We start from the raw sequence: 25,775 nt of genomic DNA, 5'->3' as shown, positions 1-25,775 counted from the left end.
TTATACCCCCTTCGAAGAGTGGTCTAGCCTACCCCTAGACTAGGTGCAGGTTCAATTACATAGAGAGGATGGACACAGGAGTGCAAAAACCTTCTTTTCTCCCAGGCAATCAACTGGACAATCAACAGCTACCCGTCTGGCAGAAAGTCTGAAGTTTTACCTCCCTGCGGGTGTCGAACAGCATACGGCCCCCAAAAATGGATCTTAACCATCCTGACTGGCCGCTGACTGGTTTCTCCAAATGATAGATTGCTTTTCCCCTTCCGATGTAAAATGAAGTGGAAGTAAACACCACCCTTGATGCCAGAGTCACTGAACATTGCATAGTGAGTCAGTGTTTCCACTATTATAACCTATTATAACCGACATGTCCGTGTTGCCTCTCTGCAATATAATTAGTTTTACTCTCCATTTAGTCACCACCAAAAACCCATCATGAGACAGCAACACAATTGCAGTGTAAAGAGTTTGGGTAAAATTGAATTGTTTCAGATTGCAATTGAACAATGGCTATCCGGCTCAAAGGACCAATCCTTCCAATTCCTACATAGCTATAACTACACTATTGCAGTGAATTCAACAACATTATAAGGTGTAAATAAGAGTCTCCTCCACTATTCCATAGGTGTCTCGACAGGAAGAACTTCCACTGAAAAACACAGGGGGGTTAGAACCAATCAGGGGTAAGAACCAATAACGTGGCATCCTGTGTATGTGTCAATGCATGTGTGTGTAGGTCTAGGGATCCTAGTAAAAATAAGGAGGCGCTGGGCCTCCTGGGTGGCGCAGTGGTCTAGGGCACTGCATCCCAGCGCTAGCTGTGCCACCAGAGACTCTGGGTTCGCGCCCAGGCTCTCTGTCGCCACCGGCCGCGACCGGGAGGTCCGTGTGGCGACGCACAATTGGCCTAGCGTCGTCCGGGTTAGGGAGGGTTTGGCCGGTAGGGATATCCTTGTCTCGTCGCGCACCAGCGACTCCCGTGGCGGGCCGGGTGCAGTGCACGCTAACCAAGGTCGCCAGGTGCACTGTGTTTCCTCCGACACATTGGTGTGGCTGGCATCCGGGTTGGATGTGCGCTGTGTTAAGAAGCAGTGCCGCTTGGTTGGTTTGTGTTTCGGAGGACACATGGCTTTCGACCTTCGTCTCTCCCGAGCCCGTACGGGAGTTGTAGCGATGAGACATGATAGTAATTACTCACAATTGGACACCACGAATTTGGAGAGAAAAAGGGGTAAAAATGTTAAAATTTAAATTTAAAATTTAAAAATAAGGAGGGGCTTTAGAGGAAGCTGCTGATAAGCTGCAGTTACCACTGAAAATACTGCATAAAGCCTCTCTATCTCCCCAGCTCTTAGGCTGCAACAAGGTGGCACAGATACCGGTCTACACATAAAGTATAAAATCATTTTGATGAATTCAAAGCTACTTTTCAGATAGCCTGAATCTTGGGCCAAAAATGATTTACTTAGGATCCCTAGTGACAACATTTTTCTCAGAATCAACTCTGTTTATGGGGAGCTGTACTTGTGAAAGCAATCAGTTGAATGGAACCATCACATTGAAGCGATTTCTTTGTTTTGTCATTTCTAATGGGTATAATGAGCAAGCCTATCACTGTTAATTATTCAGAACTGTCTGAGACAGACAGAAATAATTTTAAAAATTCTGGAACAATTGGCCGCCATATTCTGTGGCAGCGCTCGCCTAGAGACAAGACATCATCACTTCCTGTGAGACAGGGGAGAGGAGGAAGAGTAACTGAGCGAGAGAGGGAGAGAACATTATTAGGACAGAAGGGAGGGATGAAGGGAGAGAGAAAGACAGAAAAGTGAGAGAGAGAGCTGAAGAGAGAGAGTGGGAGAGTGAGAAAAGAGAAAAAAGGGAGAAAAGAGAGAGCTAGACAGCAGGACAGCAGAAAAAGTTGTGTTCCATTTCCCACACTGCTTGGCTGTGGCCCCGAAACACACTTACTGGCATCAGCAAAAAGGAAATGCTTCCAATCTATTAAAGGATATGCAGACGGGACCCTGAGGGGAGGAAGGGAGGGAGGGATGGGGGGATGCATATGGCAAAATGATAGATCACTGTTAATTTCACCCGCCTCTAGCTGAACCCAGAACAGTGATGATGATCATATATGGTGATCATATGAGTGAGGCGCAGCAGTAATTTGTAGTTTAGATGCTGAAAACTAATGTGTCAGTATTCACATCAGGATCCATCTAGACTGCAAGCAATCAATCAAGCAAGGTCACGTGTCAATATAGGGCCAATATCCTTCTCCCGTCAAGTTGATCAGTAGACTGACAGGAGTTATTAACCTAATTAATCTTTGCTCTATGTAATTAAAACTAGAAACCTTTATACAAGGGGTGGGCAACAGGCGGCCCATGGGCCTAAACCGGTCCGCAAATTATTTTATTTTGGCTCCCTAAAGTTTCTATCAAGAAATTATTTAAATAATAAATACAAAAATATATATTTTTGGGGGGTTAAAAAAACACTGTAAAATCACCAGGAATTTAGCAAAATAATTATTTAATTTAGAAACTCGTATCTCAACGTAATTCAAGGTATAATATGATCGTTATTTTTTGCCTTTTTAGGCTAGTTGTGGTCAATTTGCTGTGTACAACGTATTATAATTATGTTCCTGCCCCCGACCATCCGCTCCGACAAAAATCATCCCTTGGCCGAATCTAGTTGCCTACCCCTGCTTTACAGGGTTAAATAAGCCAAATAAACGTCCAATGCAAGACAATGGCTTACTACATTTTCAGTTGTTTCAACTGACTGGTAACAGGTTTTCAGTAAACTGGTCTGTAAAGTATGGCTGATCAACTCCAATAACCTGATAATTGAACATTTTCTATTGTTCAGAACTGAGTCATCGTTAGCTACGTGCTTTCCATACCCATGCATCTCTGTGTGTGCGGCCTACCCCGGCCTAGCCTGGCAAGTCCCTACCAACCACCTATAAACACAAGTAGACTGTAAATAAACAATTGATTTTCATATAATTGTCAAAAACTCCCATTAATATTCATCAAAATGCACTTGCAATCCACCTGCTCAGCCATGCAGAAAAAGACACACACAGAGAGAGAGAGAGAGAGAGAGAGAGAGAGAGAGACAGAGAGAGAGAGAGAGAGAGAGAGAGAGAGAGAGAGAGAGAGAGAGGAAGCAGAGTGAGACAATAGCGACACCCGTCCATCCATAAATGAAACTTGACCTTGCCGACAGCTGTGCATACTAACTTATGAGACAATTATCTCCGACCCCGCTGCTGTCTGTGGGGCCCTATAATGGCCATGTGTGTGTGTGTCAGGGGCCCATCCACTCGATGGATGGGCCCCTGACACTCTCAATCAAGCCAACACTGGGTGAAAGGGTCGATATCAGGGGATATCTTTAAAGGACACGTTTTTGATATTCTATAACAGCGGTTACCAAACTTTTTATAGTTACGTACCCCTTCAAACATTCAAGTCTCAGCTGTGTACCCCCTCTAGCACCAGGGTCAGCGCACTCTCACATGTTGTTTTATGCCATCATTGTAAGCCTGCCGCACACACACTATACGATACATTTATTAAACATAAGAATGAGTGTGAGTTTTTGTCACAACCCGACTCGTTGGAAGTGACAAAGAGCTCTTATAGGACCAGGGTACAAATAATAATATAATAATAATCAATAATTTTGCTCTTTATTTAACCATCTTACATATAAAACCTTATTTGTTCATCAAAAATTGTGAATGACTCACCACAGGTTAATGAGAAGGGTGTGCTTGAAAGGAAGCACATAACTCTGCAATGTTGGGAGAACATCTCAGTCTTAAATCATTTTCCACACACAGTCCACTCTCACATAGGTATGTGGATGCAAAGGGCATTAGTGTCAAAACATCATGATTTGCCAATGCAGGATACTCTGAGCACAGCCCTATCCAGAAATCTGTCAGTGGCTTCTGATTAAATTCAATTTTCACAGAACCGCTTGTTGCAATTTCAATGAGGCTCTCTTGTTCAGATATTAGCAAGTGGACTGGAGGCAGGGCATGAAAGGGATAATGAATCCAGGTGTTTGTTTAGTCAATTTCAGGTAAGCACCTGCATAATTGCGCACTCAGCTCCCTCAGGTGCTTCGTTATATCACATTTGACATTGTCCATAAGCTTGAGTCCATTTGCACACAAAAAAATCATACAATGATTGAAAGACCTGTGTGTTGTCCTTGTTAATGCAGACAGAGAAGAGCTCCAACTTCTTAATCATAGCCTCAATTTTGTCCTGCACATTGAATATAGTTGCAGAGAGTTCCTGTAATCCTAGATTCAGATCATTCAGGTGAGAAAAAACATCACTCAAATAGGTCAGTCGTGTGAGAAACTCGCCATCATGCAAGCAGTCAAGCAAATGAAAATTATGGTCAGTAAAGAAAACTTTAAGCTCATCTCTAAAAAAAAACGTGTCAATACTTTACCCCTTGATAACCAGTGCACTTCTGTATGTTGTAAAAGCGTTACATGGTCGCTGCCCATATCATTGCATAAGGCAGAAAACACACGAGAGTTCAGGGGCCTTGCTTTAACAAAGTTAACCATCAAAGTTAACCACAGTAGCATCCAAAATGTCTTTCAAGCTGTCAGGCATTCCCTTGGCAGCAAGAGCCACCCGGTGGATGCTGCAGTGTACCCATGTGGCGTCGGGAGCAACTGCTTGCACACACGTTACCACTCCACTATGTCTCCCTGTCATGGCTTCTGTGCCATCAGTACAGATACCAACACATCTTGACCACCAAAGTACATTTGATGTCACAAAGCTGTCCAGTACTTAAAAAAATATGTTCTCGTTGTTTCCAGTGGAGGATGTCTTGACCCCCCATAAACGTAACGGACATATACCAGGAGCTGTGCCAGGCCCGCCACGTCTGTTGACTCATCCAGCTGTAACGCATAGAATTCACTGGCTTGTATGCGAAGCAGTAATTGTTTCAAAACATCTCCTGCCATGTCACATATGCGTCGTGAAACAGTGTTGTTTGATGAAGGCATTGTCTATATAGTTTTTTGGTCCTTTACCCCCAGTATTGTCCCAGGCATATCCACGGCAGCAGGAATAATTAAGTCCTCCACAATAAAATTGAGCTTACGAGAGAGAGACGTCATCAGAGCGCGCAACAGGACACTGTACTGTCTACACTCAGTTTGTTGTTTACATTAAACGTTTTACATTAAATCGATTTTAATCCGAACTAAAGTTTTGTTACTAAGGGTTTCACAACGCGGTTAGCCTTTATGGCTGGGACTGCAAGTTTGTGTTCCTTTTTTTGGTGTGTGGATTCCGCAAGTGATAGCTGGCTGTACTACAGACACCTGTCGTCATCGTGGGAAAGACTCATTGTTATCTTTTCGTAAAACAACTGGTTGCAGTATAGAGCCAATCTGGATACCAAGCAGATCCTGAGGGAAATCGAAGAGTACCAACAACTTTACGCTTAGGAGGAACAACATACTCCTTCGTGGATAGATCCGAACACCTCACAGAATAACTTGAACCCGACAAAAAAAGGAAAAACAGATTAATCTACAGACATGGACGATTCCATGCAATTCCATGGAATCCATGCAACAATGGAAAGGTTGTGTGAGGAGGTAGCAATGCTGAGGGGGAGTTTGGAGTTCAGCCAGAGTGAAATTCTCAAGCTCCAAAGAGAAAACAAGACACTCACAGCCAAGGTAGAAATACACGATTCCAACATGGATTGTCTACTCAGGGAAAACAGGGTGATGAAGGAGACGCTACTAGACATATAAAGTCATAGCAAGCGTTAAAATCAAATTTTTTCCGGTATTCCTGAGGACGCATCCAATAATCCAGAGGGCGCGATCAGAGAATTCATGAAATCCTCATTGAAACTTCCTATAGACTGTAAACAAGGTGGCTTTCCACCGAGTGCACAGACTTGGAGCTCGGAGCGACAAGACCAAGGGTCCCCGACTGATCAAAATTTGAACACTACCAACAAAAGGAGCTGATCAAAAGCAGAGGAAGGGAGCTTAAAGGGACCAAATTCGGTCTCAATTACCAATTTCCAGGAGATAAACGAACGTCGTTAGAAACCGTATCCAGTACAAAGACAACAAAGGATGGATGGTGTCACGCCCTGGTCAAAGTATTTTGTGTTTATCTTTATGTAGTTGGTCAGGCCAGGGTGTGGCATGGGGTTTTTATAATTGTGGTGTGTTTGTCTTGGGGTTTTGGTGGTGGTATTGGGATTGTAGCTTAGTGGGTTATCTAGCAAAGTCTATGGCTGTCTGGAATGGTTCTCAATCAGAGGCAGGTGCTTATCGTTGTCTCTGATTGGGAACCATATTTAGGCAGCCATATTCTTTGAGTTTGTCGTGGGTGATTGTCCTTAGTGTCCTATGTGTACTCTCGGTTAGTTTGCACTAGATAGGCTGTTTCGGTTTCGTTTATTGTTTTGTGTAGTGTTCGTGTTTCTTTATTTGATTAAACATGAATCTCAATCGACACGCTGCAGTTTGGTCCGACTCTCCTTCATCACCACTAGAAAACCGTTACAGAATCACCCACCAACCAAGGACCAAGCGGCGTGGTAAACAGAGGCAGCAGCAACAGCAGCAGCAGGAGAAGCGACAGGTGCAGCAGGAGCAACAGCAGCAGCAGGAGCAAAGGCAGCAGCAGGAGCAAAGGCAGCAGCAGGAGCAAAGGCAGCAGCAGGAGCAAAGGCAGCAGCAGGAGCAAAGGCAGCAGCAGGAGCAAAGGCAGCAGCAGGAGCAAAGGCAGCAGCAGGAGCAAAGGCAGCTGCAGGAGCAAAGGCAGCTGCAGGAGCAAAGGCAGCAGCAGGTGAAGCAACAGAGGCAGCAGCAGCATTGGGAGAGGCTGCACTCTTTGGATAAATGGACTTGGGAGGAGATCCTTGACGGACAAGGACCCTGGGCAGAGCCATGGATGGAATTGGAGCTGTCGGCGAAGCAGAGTGCTGAGTCTGAGAGTGTGGAGGATGTATTGGACAGAGTAGAAAGAAAGGTGTGGGCTTGGCATAGCATGCACGGCATACCAGTGCCAGCACCACGCATCAGGCCTACAGTGCGGCCCACCTGTTCAGCGCTGCCGGAGCCTTTCTCCTCTACAGCGTTGCTGGAGTCTCCCGCCTGTTCAGCGCAGCCAGAGCCTTTCTCCTCTCCTGCGCGGCCGGAGTCTCCCGCCTGTTCAGCGCAGCCAGTCTACAAGGAGCTGCCAGTCTGTAAGGAGCTGCCAGTCTGTAAGGAGCTGCCAGTCTGTAAGGAGCTGCCGGTCTGTAAGGAGCTGCCGGTCTGCACGGAGCTGCCGGTCTGCACGGAGCTGCCGGTCTGCAAGGAGCTGCCAGTCTGTAAGGAGCTGCCAGTCTGTACGGAGCCGCCAGAGCTGCCAGTCTGTAAGAAGCCGCCAGAGCTGTCAGCCTACATGGAGCAGCCAGAGCTGTCAGTCTGCATGAAGCAGCCAGAGATGTCAGTCTGCATAGAGCAGCCAGTCTGCATGGAGCAGCCAGTCTGCATGGAGCAGCCAGTCTGCATGGAGCAGCCAGTCTGCATGGAGCTGTCAGTCTGCAAGGAGCTGCCAGTCTGCAAGGAGCTACCAGTCTGCAAGGAGCTGCCAGTCTGTAAGGAGCTGACAGTCTGCACGGAGCCGCCAGAGCTGTCAGCCTACATGGAGCAGCCAGAGCTGTCAGTCTGCATAGAGCACCCAGTCTGCAAGGAGCTGTCAGTCTGCACGGAGCTGTCAGTCTGCACGGAGCTGTCAGTCTGCACGGAGCTGTCAGTCTGCACGGAGCTGCCAGGCTGCAAGGAGCCGCCAGAGCTGTCAGTGTGTAAGAAGCCGCCAGAGCTGTCAGCCTATATGGAGCAGCTAGTGCCGCCAGTCTGCCCAGCGCCGCCAGTCTGCCCAGCATCACCAGTCTGCCCAGCGCTGTCAGTCTGCCCAGCACCGCCAGTCTGCCCAGCACCGCCAGTCTGCCCAGCGCCGCCAGTCTGCCCAGCATCGCCACCAGTCTGCCCAGCATCGCCACCAGTCTGCCCAGCACTGCCAGTCTGCCCAGCGTCGCCAGTCGCCTAGCGTCGCCAGTCTGCCAGTCAGCCAGACTCTTCCAGATCTGCCAGTCAGCCAGACTCTTCCAGATCTGCCAGTCAACCAGACTCTTCCAGATCTGCCAGTCAACCAGACTCTTCCAGATCTGCCAGTCAACCAGACTCTTCCAGATCTGCCAGTCAACCAGACTCTTCCAGATCTGCCAGTCAACCAGACTCTTCCAGATCTGCCAGTCAACCAGACTCTTCCAGATCTGCCAGTCAACCAGACTCTTCCAGATCTGCCAGTCAACCAGACTCTTCCAGATCTGCCAGTCAACCAGACTCTTCCAGATCTGCCAGTCAACCAGACTCTTCCAGATCTGCCAGTCAACCAGACTCTTCCAGATCTGCCAGTCAACCAGACTCTTCCAGATCTGCCAGTCAACCAGACTCTTCCAGATCCGCCAGTCAACCAGACTCTTCCAGATCCGCCAGTCAACCAGACTCTTCCAGATCCGCCAGTCAACCAGACTCTTCCAGATCCGCCAGTCAACCAGACTCTTCCAGATCTGCCAGTCAACCAGACTCTTCCAGATCTGCCAGTCAACCAGACTCTTCCAGATCCGCCAGTCAGCCGGGATCTGCCAGAACTGCCAGTCGACCGGGATCCGCCAGTCGACCAGGATCCGCCAGTCGGCCAGGATCCGCCAGTCGGCCAGGATCCGCCAGATCTGCCAGTCGGCCAGGATCTGCCAGTCAGCCAGGATCCGCCAGTCTGCCAGGATCAGTTAGATCTGCCATTCAGCCAGGATCCGCCAGTCTGCCAGGATCCACCAGTCAGCCAGGATCGGCCAGGATCCGCCAGTCGGCCAGGATCCGCCAGTCGGCCAGGATCCGCCAGTCGGCCAGGATCCGCCAGTCGGCCAGGATCCGCCAGTCTGCCAGGATCCGCCAGTCAGCCAGGATCCGCCAGAACTGCCAGTCGGCCAGGATCCGCCAGTCAGCCAGGATCCGCCAGAACTGCCAGTCGGCCAGGATCCGCCAGTCGGCCAGGATCCGCCAGTCGGCCAGGATCCGCCAGAACTGCCAGTCGGCCAGGATCTGCCAGTCGGCCAGGATCTGCCAGGATCTGCCAGTCGGCCAGGATCCGCCAGTCTGCCAGGATCAGCCAGGATCCGCCATTCAGCCAGGATCCGCCAGTCAGCCAGGATCCGCCAGTCAGCCAGGATCCACCAGTCAGCCAGGATCCGCCAGAAGTGCCAGTCAGCCAGGATCTGCCGGAACCACCAGCCAGCCAGGATCTGGTAGATCCATCAACCTGCCTGAGCTTCCTCTCACTCCTGAGCTTCCTCTCACTCCCGAGCTTCCCCCTCGGTCCCGAGCTTCCCCCTCGGTCCCGAGCTTCCCCTCGGTCCCGAGCTTCCCCTCGGTCCCGAGCTTCCCCTCGGTCCCGAGCTACCTCAGTCCAGTGGGGCCCATTGTTAGGTTTCCTAGGCCAAGGTTAGCGGCGAGGGTCGCCACTCAAGGGACACTAAGGAGGTGGACTAAGACAATTATGGAGTGGGGTCCACGTCCAGCACCAGAGCCGCCACCGCGGACAGATGCCCACCCAGACCCTCCCCTACAGGTTTAGGTTGTGCGTTCGGGAGTCCGCACCTTAGGGGGGGGGGTTCTGTCACGCCCTGGTCAAAGTATTTTGTGTTTATCTTTATGTATTTGGTCAGGCCAGGGTGTGGCATGGGGTTTTTGTAATTGTGGTGTGTTTGTCTTGGGGTATTGGTGGTGGTATTGGGATTGTAGCTTAGTGGGTTATCTAGCAAAGTCTATGGCTGTCTGGAATGGTTCTCAATCAGAGGCAGGTGCTTATCGTTGTCTCTGATTGGGAACCATATTTAGGCAGCCATATTCTTTGAGTTTGTCGTGGGTGATTGTCCTTAGTGTCCTATGTGTACTCTCGGTTAGTTTGCACTAGATAGGCTGTTTCGGTTTCGATTACGTTTATTGTTTTGTGTAGTGTTCGTGTTTCTTTATTTGATTAAACATGAATCTCAATCGACACGCTGCAGTTTGGTCCGACTCTCCTTCATCACCACTAGAAAACCGTTACAGATGGTAGGTGTGCCTTTATCATTGTGGACAAACTCTTTATAGATGGACAGCTATTCCGAGACAGCTCCATAACACCGTGGCTGTACTAAATTCTACAGGGACTTCAGTTTACAAAAAAAAGATGGTATGGGAACTGTTTAAAATATCTGTACATTATGAAGTGGATATGAACACACGTACTCAACTACATGCTTGCTTACACATACGGATTTATACATACACACACACACCTGATCTCGCTATTCTCTCTTTCCTCCCTCTCTCTCTCTTGTCGAGAACTGTTTTATAATTTTATGTGTTTAATGTTTGTCTATTTGTCTACAAGTTTATATATGTTTACATCAAGCAAGGGGAATATATCAAAATAGTGGCATTGGGGAATAATAACATATTGTACGGAATACATTTACTGTAGTGAAGCCTTCTCTAGAGTAATGCAAGGTCTCTTTCATGATCATGTGAAACATCAATTGCTATGGAAATGCTGGGATGTGTTTTTCAATTGTGTTAAAGGTAATTATGACGCAACTATGATGGTGATACGATATGGATTATAATGATGAATATTAAGGTTATACGCACTACATGTTACACACATAGACACTCAATTGGCAGAGTTATGACTCAAAATTGGCAGAGTTATTATTTTATTTGGACATCACACATTAGTCTTACTCTTATACAGACATCATACACACTCTCATTATATCATATCCAATATCATACACATTAACCTATTCAGATTTGTGACACACATAATTTGTCAAAATTTTCTAACATCTGTGGCATTGGCTCACAAGCAAACAGGCAAGGAAATAAAACAAATATTGCTAGAACCTATTTCTTGAATTATAAATATCAGACAATTGAAAGCTCTAGTTTTGACCTTCATAATACCTCTGATGGGAGTAACTTTACAAGCACTAATTATGATACATTTAGCCTGAGAATAGTATCTAGTTATGGTAAGGGGTGAAATAAGTACAGCTAGTTATAATTGTAATGGTTTGGCAGATTATAAAAAAAGAAGATCAGTCTTTACATGGCTAAAAGAAAAGGAATATAACATATAGATGAAGTTGCGTGGAAAAAGGAATGATTTTCTGTCATGGACAAAGGAACTCAAAGGGTGTGACGATATTAATTAACAAAAATGTTGATCTGAATGTGCAAATAATCCTGAATGATTCGCAAGGAAGGTGGATCCTTTTGAATATGAAAGTGGACGAAAAAGAGATTTGGCTCATTAATATGTATGGTCCAATTCAGGATGATCCACATTTCTTCAAAAACATTTATACCAATTTATTGAACTTACAGGCAACAAATGATCTAATCATTATGGTAGGAGACTATAACACAGTCCCTCAATGGACCGTAAAGGTAATCACGCTACAAAAAAATCATCACTGTGCCCTTAAGGAAATCACTAATATTATGGACACATTAGAAATAGTGTGTATTTGGAGACTAAAAAACCCCGACCTAGTGAGATATACATGGAGGAGACTTAATCAAGCTAGTCGTCTTGACTACTTTCTTGTCTCTTTCTCTTTTGCATCAAAGGTTTAAAATAGTTTTAATAGGAGACAGAATGGGATCGGATCATCATCTAATTGGCATTCACGTAACTCTTATAGATTTTCCACGTGGACGGGATATTGGAAATTTTATCAAAGTTTACTGGAAGACAACTTATTTTTAACTAAGACAAAATCATTTATAACTGAATTTTTCCAGTATAATATAGGTTCAGCAAATCCCCTTATTGTTTGGGATACTTTTAAATGTACCTTCAGGGGTCATTCAATTCAATATTCATCAATAATAAAAAGCCGTTTCTGGCTAAAGAAAAAAGACTAACAAGGGAAATCCATGAACTAATAGTACAGGTAGATGGCAATAAAAACGATACTACAGAGATACAAACTAAGTTAGAGGAAAAACAAAAAGAACTTGAGGAACTGTTTCAAGAACGATCTAATGTAATCTATTACAAAAATAAAGCAAACTGGATGGAATATGGAGAAAAATGCACAAAAGTATTCCTGAATCTCCAATACGAATTTGAATTTGCAGAAACTCGATACTGAAGACGGAGTCATCTATGATTCTCCGAATGATATTTTAAAAGAGGAAGCTAATTATTTTAGGCAGATATTCTCTTTTCTGTCTCATCCTCTCCCACTGAAAGAAGAAGGAATTATTTCCAAATATATAAATATATGGAAAATTAACAAATGTACAGAAAGATCAGTGCAAAGGCCAAATTACAGAGGGAGAAATTTTTGAGGCTATTAAATCCTTTCAGTCTGGAAAAACCCCAGGGCTTGATTGCATACCGGTAGAGGTATATCAAGCCTTTTTTATATACTAAAAGCTCCATTGTTAGATTGTTTTAACTACCCCTGTAGAAATGGTAGTCTGTCAGGTACGCAGCAGGAAGATCTGATTTCTCTATTAAAACAAGACCAGGATGGAAAATATAAAGACCCGGTCTATCTAAATAAACTGGAGGCCCCTTACACTTCAATGTTGTGATGCAAAAATACTAGCAAAATGCATAGCACTCAGAATTAAAAGGGTTTTACCAGGTATTGTTCATCCTGATCAGACAGGTTTTTTACATGGATGATAGATGTAATGTAATAGAACATCATGAAACATATAAGAAGCCAGAAATTGTATTTATAGCAGATTTTGAAAAGGCATTTGATAAAGTAAGATTTTTTCAATCTCTTTTAAAATGGGTAAAGATAATGTATAGCAACCCCAGGTGTAATATAGTAAATAAAGTCTACTTCTCAGAGTTTTGAATTGTCAAGAGGATTTAAACAAGGGTGTCCGCTGTCAACATATCTATTTGTTATGGCCTTCGAAATGCTAGCCATTAAAATCAGATCCAATAACAACATTAGAGGATTAGAAATCCAAGGCTTAAAATCAAAGGTGTCCATGTATGCCGATGGCTCAAGATTTATGTTAAGTCCGCAAGCTAGAGCCCTGCAATGTCTCATTAAAGATCTAGATATCTTTTCTGTACTCTCTGGACTAAAACCTAATCATGATAAGTGTACAATATTATGTGTTGGATCCTTAAATACAACTTTTACATTACCTTGCAGCTTGCCTATAAAATGGGCTGATGGTGAAGTAGACATACTCGGTATTCATATCACAAAATATATAAATAAGCTCTCCACAATGAATTTCAATAGAAAACTTGTAAACATAGACAAGATCCTGCAACCATGGAGAGGTAAATACCTGTCTATTTATGGAAAAATTGCCCTGATTAACTCCTTAGTCATATCGCAAAATAGTTGGGAAGAGATTTTTGATGTACCGATTTCATGGTACAGGGTGTATGAGTTGATATATAAAACAACATAAGATTCAAGACTTTGTGCTTTTCAGCTAAAATTATTATATAGAATTCTTGCCACCAACAAAATGTTGAATATTTGGGGCATAAAGTCATCGAAGCTCTGCAGATTTTGTTGTGAGGATACAGAATCAATAGACCATTTATTTTGGTATTGCCCTCAGGTAGCCTGTTTCTGGTCTCAGGTTCAGGAATGGCTGAAAATGCATAGCATTGATCTAAAATTGACCCTAGAAATAGTACTGTTAGGAGATCTGGAGAGACCTGGTCAGTCAATTTCTAATATACTAATACTCTTAATAAAAGTATTTATCTACAAAGCGCAATCTGTAGATTCTATTAAATTAGATTGAAATTGTACGATAAACATCATAGCAGAGTTGAAAGATATGTGTTGCGTAGAAACACGAAGTGGGTGGCCAGCAGAGATAGATGGGATGGGCTGAGGGAACCTGAGGGTTGGTATGTGGAATTGGAGACAAGTGGGAGTGGAGTTGCTGTGTGAGAGAATGATGGTCAAAATATAAAGGGGGAAAAAAGTAAAAGTAAAACAAAATAAAAGTACATTTGAATGAATGGCTTTATTAGTCAGCCGGCCCGCCTGGTTCTTTGTGCGGGATTAATTATTGTGATCTTCTGTTTTGTAGTAGAGGAACGTGTTTGTTCCTGGTCGTGTATTTTGGTTGTGAGCACCCTGTGTTACGTTTTGTGGATTAAAAAGCACAGCATCGCACTCTCTGTTTCCTGCGTCTGACTCCACACCCACGACACCCGGAACGTTACACAGTAGGCTGTTATGATTTCAGTTGTCCTTGATGTCCTTTGTTTTAAATTCATTATTTATTTATTTATTTTTCTTGCATTGTTGTTTGCTGTTTTCTTCTGTCTTTTCCTTTTTTCTCTTGGGGGTGGGGAATGGAATGAATTGTTTAAAAAAATCCGGGGGGGGGGGGGGGGGTCATGGAGAGTTCGGGTTTCACAAGAATGTGATCGTGAAAAAGGAAACTATGACATATTTTATATCGCTATCATGCACACGGACCCTCACACATAAGGATGGCTCTGTTGCGGAAAGACTGATACATGTTTGATGCTGTATTGTTTGTCCTACATGTTCTAATACTTTAATGTTACCCCTTCCTTGTGTTTTTTGTAATAAATAATATATATTTATTTTTTAAAGTCCTCCACAATAGCATGGGACTTGCCTGTCCTAGCCACTCAGGAGCTCACCATATAAGACGCTTCTAGCCCCTTCTTATTAATGGTATCTGTTGCTTTTATACATGTCTTACTACTCAAAAGTTGTCTTAATTCTCACTCAAAAAACTCGCCAATTTTCAAATTGGCATGTCTTGTTTCTCAATGTCTGCGCAAGAGTGAAGGTTTCATTGAGTTGTGAGATAGTACTTTTATAACACACTGTGGCTGAGGAAAGGCAATACTCCCAACATAAATGAACCCCAAATCAATGTAGTTCTCATCATATTTGCGCCTCTTCGATGGTTCAACGTCACTATCTGTTGTTCGGTGCTTTCCCGGGTCAGGGGGCAGTAGCTCTTCGGCTGCAGCAGATTCACAACTGTCAGTGTCCATGCTAGCTGGGCTAGCAACAAATGTAGAATTACTGATGCTAGCATTGGATGTTCTCGAGGAAGCAGAACAACTTGTGTCATCGACAGGTGCAGGTGTAGTACTGCTGGTAGTACATGTCTCTATGGACGTGGGCCTAACTTTTTTTTAACCATTTATCCATTTTCGAGCAAACAGAATGAGTAGCAGCTGCGTTTGGCTACATTCAGATCATTAGTGGTATTCCCACAGAAGAACAATGGTTAATATGATTGGATGTTCATTATTTGACTAGGCTACCTGCATTTGACATTGTGTTGTTATTTAGCTGAACATTAGATGGTTTCATGTTATTTTTTGGCAGTGAAACAAGGCTACTCAGGCGAGCAAAAAACATCACCCAAATGTATGAAAATGTGAATCACATTTTTATTTGGCGTACCCCCGATGGCATTGTGTACCCCAGTTTGGGAATAACAGTTCTAGAGAATACAGACAGACCATTTCCAATGCTTATTTGGAGTTTTGTGGATATGCACCATATACTGTCACGCTCTGTTTTACCTGTCCTTGTGATTGTCTCCACCCCCTCCAGGTGTCACTTTTTTTCCCTGGTGTATTTATCCCTGTTTCCTGTCTCTCTGTGCCAATCATCTTGTATGTTCAAGTCAACCAGCGTGCTTTTACTGTGCTCCTGCTTTTCTATTCTCTTTTACTAGTCCTCCCAGTTTTTACCTTTGCCTATTTTTCTGGACTCCATTCCCTCCTGCTTGACCATTCTGCCTGCTCTGACCTCGAGCCTGCCTGCCATTCTGTATCTCTGGAACTCTGAACTGGTTTTGACCTTTTGACTGTCCATGACCATTCTCTTGCCTACCCCTTTTGGATTGTTAATAAACATCTTGGACTCTAACCATCTGCCTCCTGTGTCTGCATCTGGGTCTCGCCTTGTGCCCTTATATACCCTGACCACTTCTGAATCCAGATGTGTCTTTTAGACATATTACATAGGAATTACTCCGAATATCACACATGGACATTTCCTATGGCCGGATATGGACTCATTCAATATCCTGAGATATGTGACATCCTATTTTCTCTCTTCATGTTAACAAATACATAGCATAACTGTGTTTTCTCACCAAATTAAAGATAGGAAACTACTGTATATTGAGTCCAGATATTAATCTCTTGGTTGAGGTTCATATCCAGATCTTGATATGATGAAAATAAGGACAATTTCTGATGCATTTCTGAGTTTTCAGAACATGCTTAATAATTTGACAAATATGCAATCCATATTTTTCTGTCCTGCACATAACATTTTGATATTTCCTCCGGATATCAGTCATGGCATGGCCGGATATGGACTCATTAGATATCCTGAGATAGGCCTATGTTGGCATCTTATTTTTCTATATCTGAAGACAAATCCTGACAGTAGGCCTACACAGCACAAATACAATGCATATGCTTTTGTCTGAGGTCCATGTCACGATCTTGATATGCATTTTGATAGACTAAATAAAAAGTTTATATGCCAAAAAAAGAGTCTATTGACGTAACCGGGCATCAATCTAAGTAACATAATAAAGCAACCCCATCAAAATCCGTCAGTTTAAGCTATAGATATCTGATTTTGAATGGGATGCGTCTCAATCCACTGAATCCGCCTATGTCGGACTTCCGCTTCTGCGGTGGAAGGTGGCCGAGCTACAGTTGTGTTTGCCAGACCATGAGACTTCCTGAAAATTCTGTAACGTCCGAACTAATAAGACCACTCTATGGACAGATGAGACAAACACGATGGTGTTCTCCGTTTTGCTCGACGACCCCTACAAGCCCCACGGGACTCGTCTGAAGTCGGTAACGTTGATGTGCCAACTTCTGTCTGCAGCGTCCAAACCTTTTGGGCTACAAACAGGAGACGAGAGACTCTCACGAAGATGATGGTGATCTCCGTTTTGCTCTACAACCCCCGCAAGTGTCACGGGACTCGTCTGAAGGTAACAAATGAATGGAAGTATGGAGGTAGTTTTGTGCCAACAAAAATACGTGTCCAAAAAACAATATATACAGTATTTACAGAGATTTTTTTTATGTCCTAGATATAGGACAGACACTTCAAAACCCCTTTGTCTTGTTTAAATCAAGTAGCTAAATGATCCATGCTATGGCCATTTTAAAACAATTCCATGTGTTAACTTAGTAGACCCCAACGATTAAGCTTTTAGAGCTTAATATAAGATAATATGCTAGCAACTTGGCTAGAAAGCTAGTTTCCAGTTAGCTTTCTCATCATGAATGAAGCAGGTAGAGTAGATACCTTGTGGTATGGTTAATTGAAATGACTATTTTCTTGCAATATCGCCACAATTTTGATTTATGATTTACGCATTGACAGTTTGGAGTGGATCACAGTACCACCACGTTGGGTATGGACTGCGAGGGACCGCGGCTAATGACCCAATCCGCCACCATCCCATCGTCCATAATAACAAACGGGGCAAGCATGTGTATCGAGGGCATGCTACATTTTCTGTTAAATATCTAAAAACATTTTTCCCAAAGATTGGGCTACGTTTGCATCTTTCCAGAAAACATGTGTTGGGATTTGAGCTCTGGATTTGCTATGCTGCATTTTTAAAACAGAAAAAGCAGACATGTGGTTTGGAAATAGCAACTTGGATTAAATATGATGATGTTTAGATTTCCGTGCTTTTTGTAGAATACTTCTGAATATGGTGCAAATGTAGGTAAAGCACCAGAAAAGGTAAAACTACTTCAGTGCCTGACATTTCATGAGTCGGATTTAGCCCATTTTTGATCAGACATGATGAATATTCAAATATCTGATTCATATATCATGTAAGGATTTCTATTGAAATTATGATTCATTTTTTTTGACGGATACATATATGATCAGGTAATGACTACAGATATGATACATTTCTGACAATATGTGCTTTCGTTCCTGCATATAAGCCTAGATTCAGTGGTTCTTCCTTTAAAAATTGCGTAGTACCGCAGCACAGCTTGCGGGCTGCTGCGTAATTCTATGGCACGCTATTTAAGTGTCAGCCATCGTTGCCATTAACCCTTTCATGTGTGAGTTCCAAATATCTCTAATGGTCACCCCAGCGTGAGTTTTTTTTTATGCACGTGATGTTAGAACGTTCTCTCCATTCCAGAATGTGATTGTTCGGTAACAGTACATTTAATCGGCGCTGCCCTCAAACCAAAGCACGCAGCCTGTTTTTATTTGTCAATTATAAATTATTTTCTAATAAGTTTTTTATTTCTAATAACAGTTTGAAATGAGGTGTGTTCCGCCTCATTCATTCACATACAAGTAGTCATTTTTACTTTTGCGGACCAATTAATTTTTGGGACATTTCTGACCCGGACAAAATTCCCCAAACACTTCTCAATTGTTTGTGCAGTTCAAGTCTGCAGACATTTGCTCATCTGCCATCCTGCACACACGTGTTCATGTTTTCCACCTGTCGCCTTCATCGCAATCAAAGTTGTTTTCGTTACCAATAATAACTTTGGAAATGTGTGCGTTTCTATCAAAGTGCCTTATTACGTTATAATAGTTTCTGCATGTCGTTTCTACTGTAGCATAATATTTTGGGTATATTCCTTATAACCGTGGACACGCAATGTAACGTTACTCATTTCATAACATTTCTGGTGTTATACTCAATGATTAGGTAGCTAGCTACATTCTTCTATTAGCTCTGGAAAACAATGCTAATTGCGTCAGGGAAGTATTAGCATGTGTTGTATTTTGAAGCTACCCTGGCTTTATGACTCCCAAGTGGCACAGCGTCTCCGTGCTAGAGGCGTCACTACAGACACCCATCTTCAAATCCAGACTGCATTTCTATCAAAGTAAGTGCCTTATTACGTTATAATAGTTTCTGTGTGTCGTGTTCTGTGTCTACTGTAGCTCACTGTGTGTATGGAGCGTAATATATTTGTGTATATTCCTTATAACCGCGGACACGCTAGGTAACGTTACTCACCTTTTATGGTGTTATATTAAAATGTGCTTATGTAGCTAGTTACATTCTTCTATTAGCTCTGTAAAACAATGCTAAATGCATCAGAAGAAGATGTTGTATTTTGACGCTACCCTGGAAAAATTTAGAAATATCTTATACCACTTGGTCGTTTTCTGAGTGCATTCCACAAAGCTGTTTATCATGTCAGCCTTATCCACTGCCCCCATTTTGAGGTTATAGTCAAGCACGCAGTCTGGTTTGATGTTTCTCTGTCTGGTTTGTTTCTCTCTCCCGTCAGGTGGTCCAACTTCCCTGTGGCTGACATGGTTGCTGTATGGACAGAGGAGAGGACATGGACGTCTCGTTTGTCATGGAACTTTACTGCCAGCTGTTAACATTTTTTATTTTGTATAATGGGTCATTTAGGATGGCAGTAGCGTTGTTGATGAAATGCAGTCATAGCAGCAGAACTAGAAAGCAGTCTTGGGAAAAGAGGGTGGCAAAGAAGGGAGTTGCAAACATAGGATCTCTGCCCCAGTATTATCTTATGGAGTTCCTCTTTACGGTCACCAGAAATGTATACATTTCACTAATTGTGGCTGCCCCCCCTCCAGACTGGGACTCATCAACACAAACAGCAGGGCCAGGAGGGGTGAAATGGCTGGCAGCCTTCCAGCTACCACAGACCTCCTGTACTATCGGTCTGCCTCCGTCACCACCTGCATCTTCGAAGGGAACTGGGACTTTGTCAGTCGACAAGGGGTCCTCTGTCACTGTCAGAACCTGATTCCTGACATTCAGACTCATTGTCAGAATTTTAAAAAAATCTCAATTTCTGCATTTCTGAGTTGTCTCCTTTTGAAAGACATTGCTAATGCTACAGCTTAGCTCACGTACATAACAACACTGAATGGCTCAGAGCGGGAGTGAGAGGTTACGTGATTGACTGCCTGCACGCGTCCTTTGTATCAATAAATCACTATCAAATGTTTTGTGTAGTGTTCCTATATTTAATATTTTATTCACGTTTTTCAATTACCGGTGATAAATCATGCATTCCGATTTTTGCATAGATTGTAAAGGGCACATAGTATGTGTGTAAAATAATGTTTTGAAGGTTGTACTGATTATGAGCTAAGCTAATTCCAGCTATGTGTGTGGAGCCATGTTTGTTGACATACAATGCATTCTGGGTTTCACTTGATCGTCTGTCGGACCAAAGATGCTATAGTGAAATGAGGTAAGAGTTCAAATTTTTTGAGGACTTCCGGAAATTAATGGTGGGATGTGAACGACGGTAGATGACACACCCCTTCAACATGCATACTATAAACAGACCAAACACATCTCGTCTTCTCTTATTATCTTCGGATTCTGTGAGGAAAAAAATGCATGCCTGCGCGCTGAAACTAATCGTCGGATTTCTTTCGATTTCTATAAAGTGTTTTACATAGTTATTTAGATAAATGGTGAGCTCACCCGTGATGTGATTAATTATACATAGTAATTGCTATTAGCAAATTCATAATGTAGTTTATGTCAGCCTAGAGCTAGAAAATATGACAGCTTGTGTGGGGTCAATCTTTCCTCAGTTAGCGCTAGGACAACTGTAGCCTACATTTTTCCGGTTAGGATGATTGTGTTATGCTATATATACTGTACTTCTGTGAATATCTGAACATTGCATCCCAAAATAAACTGCTCACATTCTGGACATAACTTTGTAAGGACTGTGTTTGTGTAAATAGTTTCTGAAAAAAGTGTGGCCAGCTCAAACGCTGATTGTTGCGTCATTCGAAACTGGCCGTTCTAAACGAGCATTCTAAATGAGTGTTCTAATCACACAGGTGTGATCGTACGCTTCAGGGACCACTGTAGAACGATCACACCCGTGTGATGGTACGTGTGAAAGGGTTAATGCTAGTTAGTGCTAGTTTGACCACCAGAGGGCATCTTTGACAAGCATTTGATTGTTTTCAATATTGGCTGCACTAGATAATTTAAAACCTTTTTTTGTAAGAACATAGTATATGGGAATGATTTTAGGAAATGTTGCTTAATTAATTGATTAATATTATGGTATTTCTATTCCGAGAAAAACAAAACCCTTATGGCGCTGTACAGCGTGACCGGTCGGGAGTAGGCTACTAAGTTGCAAAGAAAAAGCCATATCTCAGACTGGCCAATAAAAATAAAAGATTAGGATGGGCAAAAGAACACAGACACTGGACAGAGGAACTCTGCCTATAAGGCCAGCATCCCGGAGTCACCTCTTCACTGTTGACGTTGAGACTGGTGTTTTGCAGGTACTATTTAATGAAGATGCCAGATGAGTACTTGTGAGGCATCTGTTACTCAAACTAGACACTCTAATGTACTTGTACTCTTGCTCAGTTGTGCACAGCCCCCCCCCCCCCCCCCCTCATCTTTATATTCCGGTGAGAACCAGTTTGTGCTGTTCTGTGAAGGGAGTAGCACCCTCAGCGTTGTCTGAGATCTTCAGTTTCTTGGCAATTTCTCACATGGAACAGCCTTAATTTCTCAGAACAAGAATAGACTGACGAGTTTCAGAAGAAAGGTCTTTGTTTCTGGCCATTTTTAGCCTGTGATTGAACCCACAAATTCTGATGCTCCAGATACTCAACTAGTCTAATGAAGGACAGTTGTATTGCTACTTTAATTAGCACAACAGTTTTCAGCTGTGCTAACATAATTGCAAAAGGGTTTTCTAATGATCAATTAGCCTTTAAAATTATTAACTTGGATTAGCTAACACAATATGCCATTGGAACTCAGGAGTGATGGTTGCAGATAATGGGTCTCTGTACGCCTATGTAGATATTCCATTAAAAATCTGCCATTTCCAGCTACAATAGTCATTTACATCATTATCAATGTCTACACTGTATTTCTGATCAAGTTGATGTTATTATAATGGGCAAAAATAGTGCTTTTCTTTCAAAAACAATGACAGTTTCGACCCAATGATTCGTCTGACAAACAAATAACTTTTTGTGCTGCAGGCCCAGGCATGCTGTGGAGAACATTCTGCTGCCTGCAACATCCTCCAGCATGACCGGTTTGGCGGTGGGTCAGTCATGGTGTGGGGTGGCATTTCTTTGGGGGGCTGCACAGCCCTCCATGTGCTCGCCAGGGGTAGCCTGACTGCCGTTAGGTACCGAGATGAGATCCTCATACCCCTTGTGAGACCATATGCTGGTGCGGTTGGCCCTGGGTTCCTCCTAATGCAAGACAATGCTAGACCTCATGTGGCTGGAATGTATCAGCAGTTCCTGCAAGAGGAAGGCATTGATGATATGGACTGGCCCGCCCGTTCCCCAGACCTGAATCCAATTGAGCACATCTGGGACATCATGTCTTGCTCCATCCACCAACGCCACGTTGCACCACAGACTGTCCAGGAGTTGGCGAATGCCTTCGTCCAGGTCTGGGAGGAGATCCCTCAGGAGACCATCCACCACCTCATCAGGAGCATGCCCAGGCGTTGTAGGGAGGTCATACAGGCACGTGGAGGCCACACACACTACTGAGCCTCATTTTGACTTGTTTTAAGGACATTACATCAAAGTTGGATCAGCCTGTAGTGTGGCTTTCCACTTTAATCTTGAGTGTGACTCCAAATCCAGACCTCCATGGGTTGATAAATTTGATTTCCATTGATAATTTTTGAGTGATTTTGTGGTCAGCACATTCAACTATGTAAAGAAAAAAGTATTTAATAAGAATATTTAATTCATTCAGATCTAGGATGAGTTTTTTTTTATGCACGTGATGTTAGAACGTTCTCTCCATTCCAGAATGTGATTGTTCGGTAACAGTACATTTAATCGGCGCTGCCCTCAAACCAAAGCACGCAGCCTGTTTTTATTTGTCAATTATAAATTATTTTCTAATAAGTTTTTTATTTCTAATAACAGTTTGAAATGAGGTGTGTTCCGCCTCATTCATTCACATACAAGTAGTCATTTTTACTTTTGCGGACCAATTAATTTTTGGGACATTTCTGACCCGGACAAAATTCCCCAAACACTTCTCAATTGTTTGTGCAGTTCAAGTCTGCAGACATTTGCTCATCTGCCGTCCTGCACACACGTGTTCATGTTTTCCACCTGTCGCCTTCATCGCAATCAAAGTTGTTTTCGTTACCAATAATAACTTTGGAAATGTGTGCGTTTCTATCAAAGTGCCTTATTACGTTATAATAGTTTCTGCATGTCGTTTCTACTGTAGCATAATATTTTGGGTATATTCCTTATAACCGTGGACACGCAATGTAACGTTACTCATTTCATAACATTTCTGGTGTTATACTCAATGATTAGGTAGCTAGCTACATTCTTCTATTAGCTCTGGAAAACAATGCTAATTGCGTCAGGGAAGTATTAGCATGTGTTGTATTTTGAAGCTACCCTGGCTTTATGACTCCCAAGTGGCACAGCGTCTCCGTGCTAGAGGTGTCACTACAGACACCCATCTTCAAATCCAGACTGCATTTCTATCAAAGTAAGTGCCTTATTACGTTATAATAGTTTCTGTGTGTCGTGTTCTGTGTCTACTGTAGCTCACTGTGTGTATGGAGCGTAATATATTTGTGTATATTCCTTATAACCGCGGACACGCTAGGTAACGTTACTCACCTTTTATGGTGTTATATTAAAATGTGCTTATGTAGCTAGTTACATTCTTCTATTAGCTCTGTAAAACAATGCTAAATGCATCAGAAGAAGATGTTGTATTTTGACGCTACCCTGGAAAAATGTAGAAATATCTTATACCACTTGGTCGTTTTCTGAGTGCATTCCACAAAGCTGTTTATCATGTCAGCCTTATCCACTGCCCCCATTTTGAGGTTATAGTCAAGCACGCAGTCTGGTTTGATGTTTCTCTGTCTGGTTTGTTTCTCTCTCCCGTCAGGTGGTCCAACTTCCCTGTGGCTGACATGGTTGCTGTATGGACAGAGGAGAGGACATGGACGTCTCGTTTGTCATGGAACTTTACTGCCAGCTGTTAACATTTTTTATTTTGTATAATGGGTCATTTAGGATGGCAGTAGCGTTGTTGATGAAATGCAGTCATAGCAGCAGAACTAGAAAGCAGTCTTGGGAAAAGAGGGTGGCAAAGAAGGGAGTTGCAAACATAGGATCTCTGCCCCAGTATTATCTTATGGAGTTCCTCTTTACGGTCACCAGAAATGTATACATTTCACTAATTGTGGCTGCCCCCCCTCCAGACTGGGACTCATCAACACAAACAGCAGGGCCAGGAGGGGTGAAATGGCTGGCAGCCTTCCAGCTACCACAGACCTCCTGTACTATCGGTCTGCCTCCGTCACCACCTGCATCTTCGAAGGGAACTGGGACTTTGTCAGTCGACAAGGGGTCCTCTGTCACTGTCAGAACCTGATTCCTGACATTCAGACTCATTGTCAGAATTTTAAAAAAATCTCAATTTCTGCATTTCTGAGTTGTCTCCTTTTGAAAGACATTGCTAATGCTACAGCTTAGCTCACGTACATAACAACACTGAATGGCTCAGAGCGGGAGTGAGAGGTTACGTGATTGACTGCCTGCACGCGTCCTTTGTATCAATAAATCACTATCAAATGTTTTGTGTAGTGTTCCTATATTTAATATTTTATTCACGTTTTTCAATTACCGGTGATAAATCATGCATTCCGATTTTTGCATAGATTGTAAAGGGCACATAGTATGTGTGTAAAATAATGTTTTGAAGGTTGTACTGATTATGAGCTAAGCTAATTCCAGCTATGTGTGTGGAGCCATGTTTGTTGACATACAATGCATTCTGGGTTTCACTTGATCGTCTGTCGGACCAAAGATGCTATAGTGAAATGAGGTAAGAGTTCAAATTTTTTGAGGACTTCCGGAAATTAATGGTGGGATGTGAACGACGGTAGATGACACACCCCTTCAACATGCATACTATAAACAGACCAAACACATCTCGTCTTCTCTTATTATCTTCGGATTCTGTGAGGAAAAAAATGCATGCCTGCGCGCTGAAACTAATCGTCGGATTTCTTTCGATTTCTATAAAGTGTTTTACATAGTTATTTAGATAAATGGTGAGCTCACCCGTGATGTGATTAATTATACATAGTAATTGCTATTAGCAAATTCATAATGTAGTTTATGTCAGCCTAGAGCTAGAAAATATGACAGCTTGTGTGGGGTCAATCTTTCCTCAGTTAGCGCTAGGACAACTGTAGCCTACATTTTTCCGGTTAGGATGATTGTGTTATGCTATATATACTGTACTTCTGTGAATATCTGAACATTGCATCCCAAAATAAACTGCTCACATTCTGGACATAACTTTGTAAGGACTGTGTTTGTGTAAATAGTTTCTGAAAAAAGTGTGGCCAGCTCAAACGCTGATTGTTGCGTCATTCGAAACTGGCCGTTCTAAACGAGCATTCTAAATGAGTGTTCTAATCACACAGGTGTGATCGTACGCTTCAGGGACCACTGTAGAACGATCACACCCGTGTGATGGTACGTGTGAAAGGGTTAATGCTAGTTAGTGCTAGTTTGACCACCAGAGGGCATCTTTGACAAGCATTTGATTGTTTTCAATA

At 43.0% G+C, this 25,775-nt stretch overlaps 1 protein-coding gene across 4 annotated transcripts in view; it reads right to left on the bottom strand.

The window, feature by feature from the left end:
• Window positions 1–25,775, bottom strand: part of ca10a (carbonic anhydrase Xa) — a 314,149-nt gene that overhangs the window by 239,167 nt on the left and 49,207 nt on the right. The gene's annotated exons all lie outside the window — the stretch shown is intronic.

This window comes from Oncorhynchus kisutch, linkage group LG25 (genome assembly GCF_002021735.2).
Source record: "Oncorhynchus kisutch isolate 150728-3 linkage group LG25, Okis_V2, whole genome shotgun sequence".
NCBI classification, from domain to species: Eukaryota; Metazoa; Chordata; class Actinopteri; order Salmoniformes; family Salmonidae; genus Oncorhynchus; species Oncorhynchus kisutch.
Note: the sequence above shows the minus strand (reverse complement) of the source record. Positions and strands in the feature narration are given on the sequence as shown.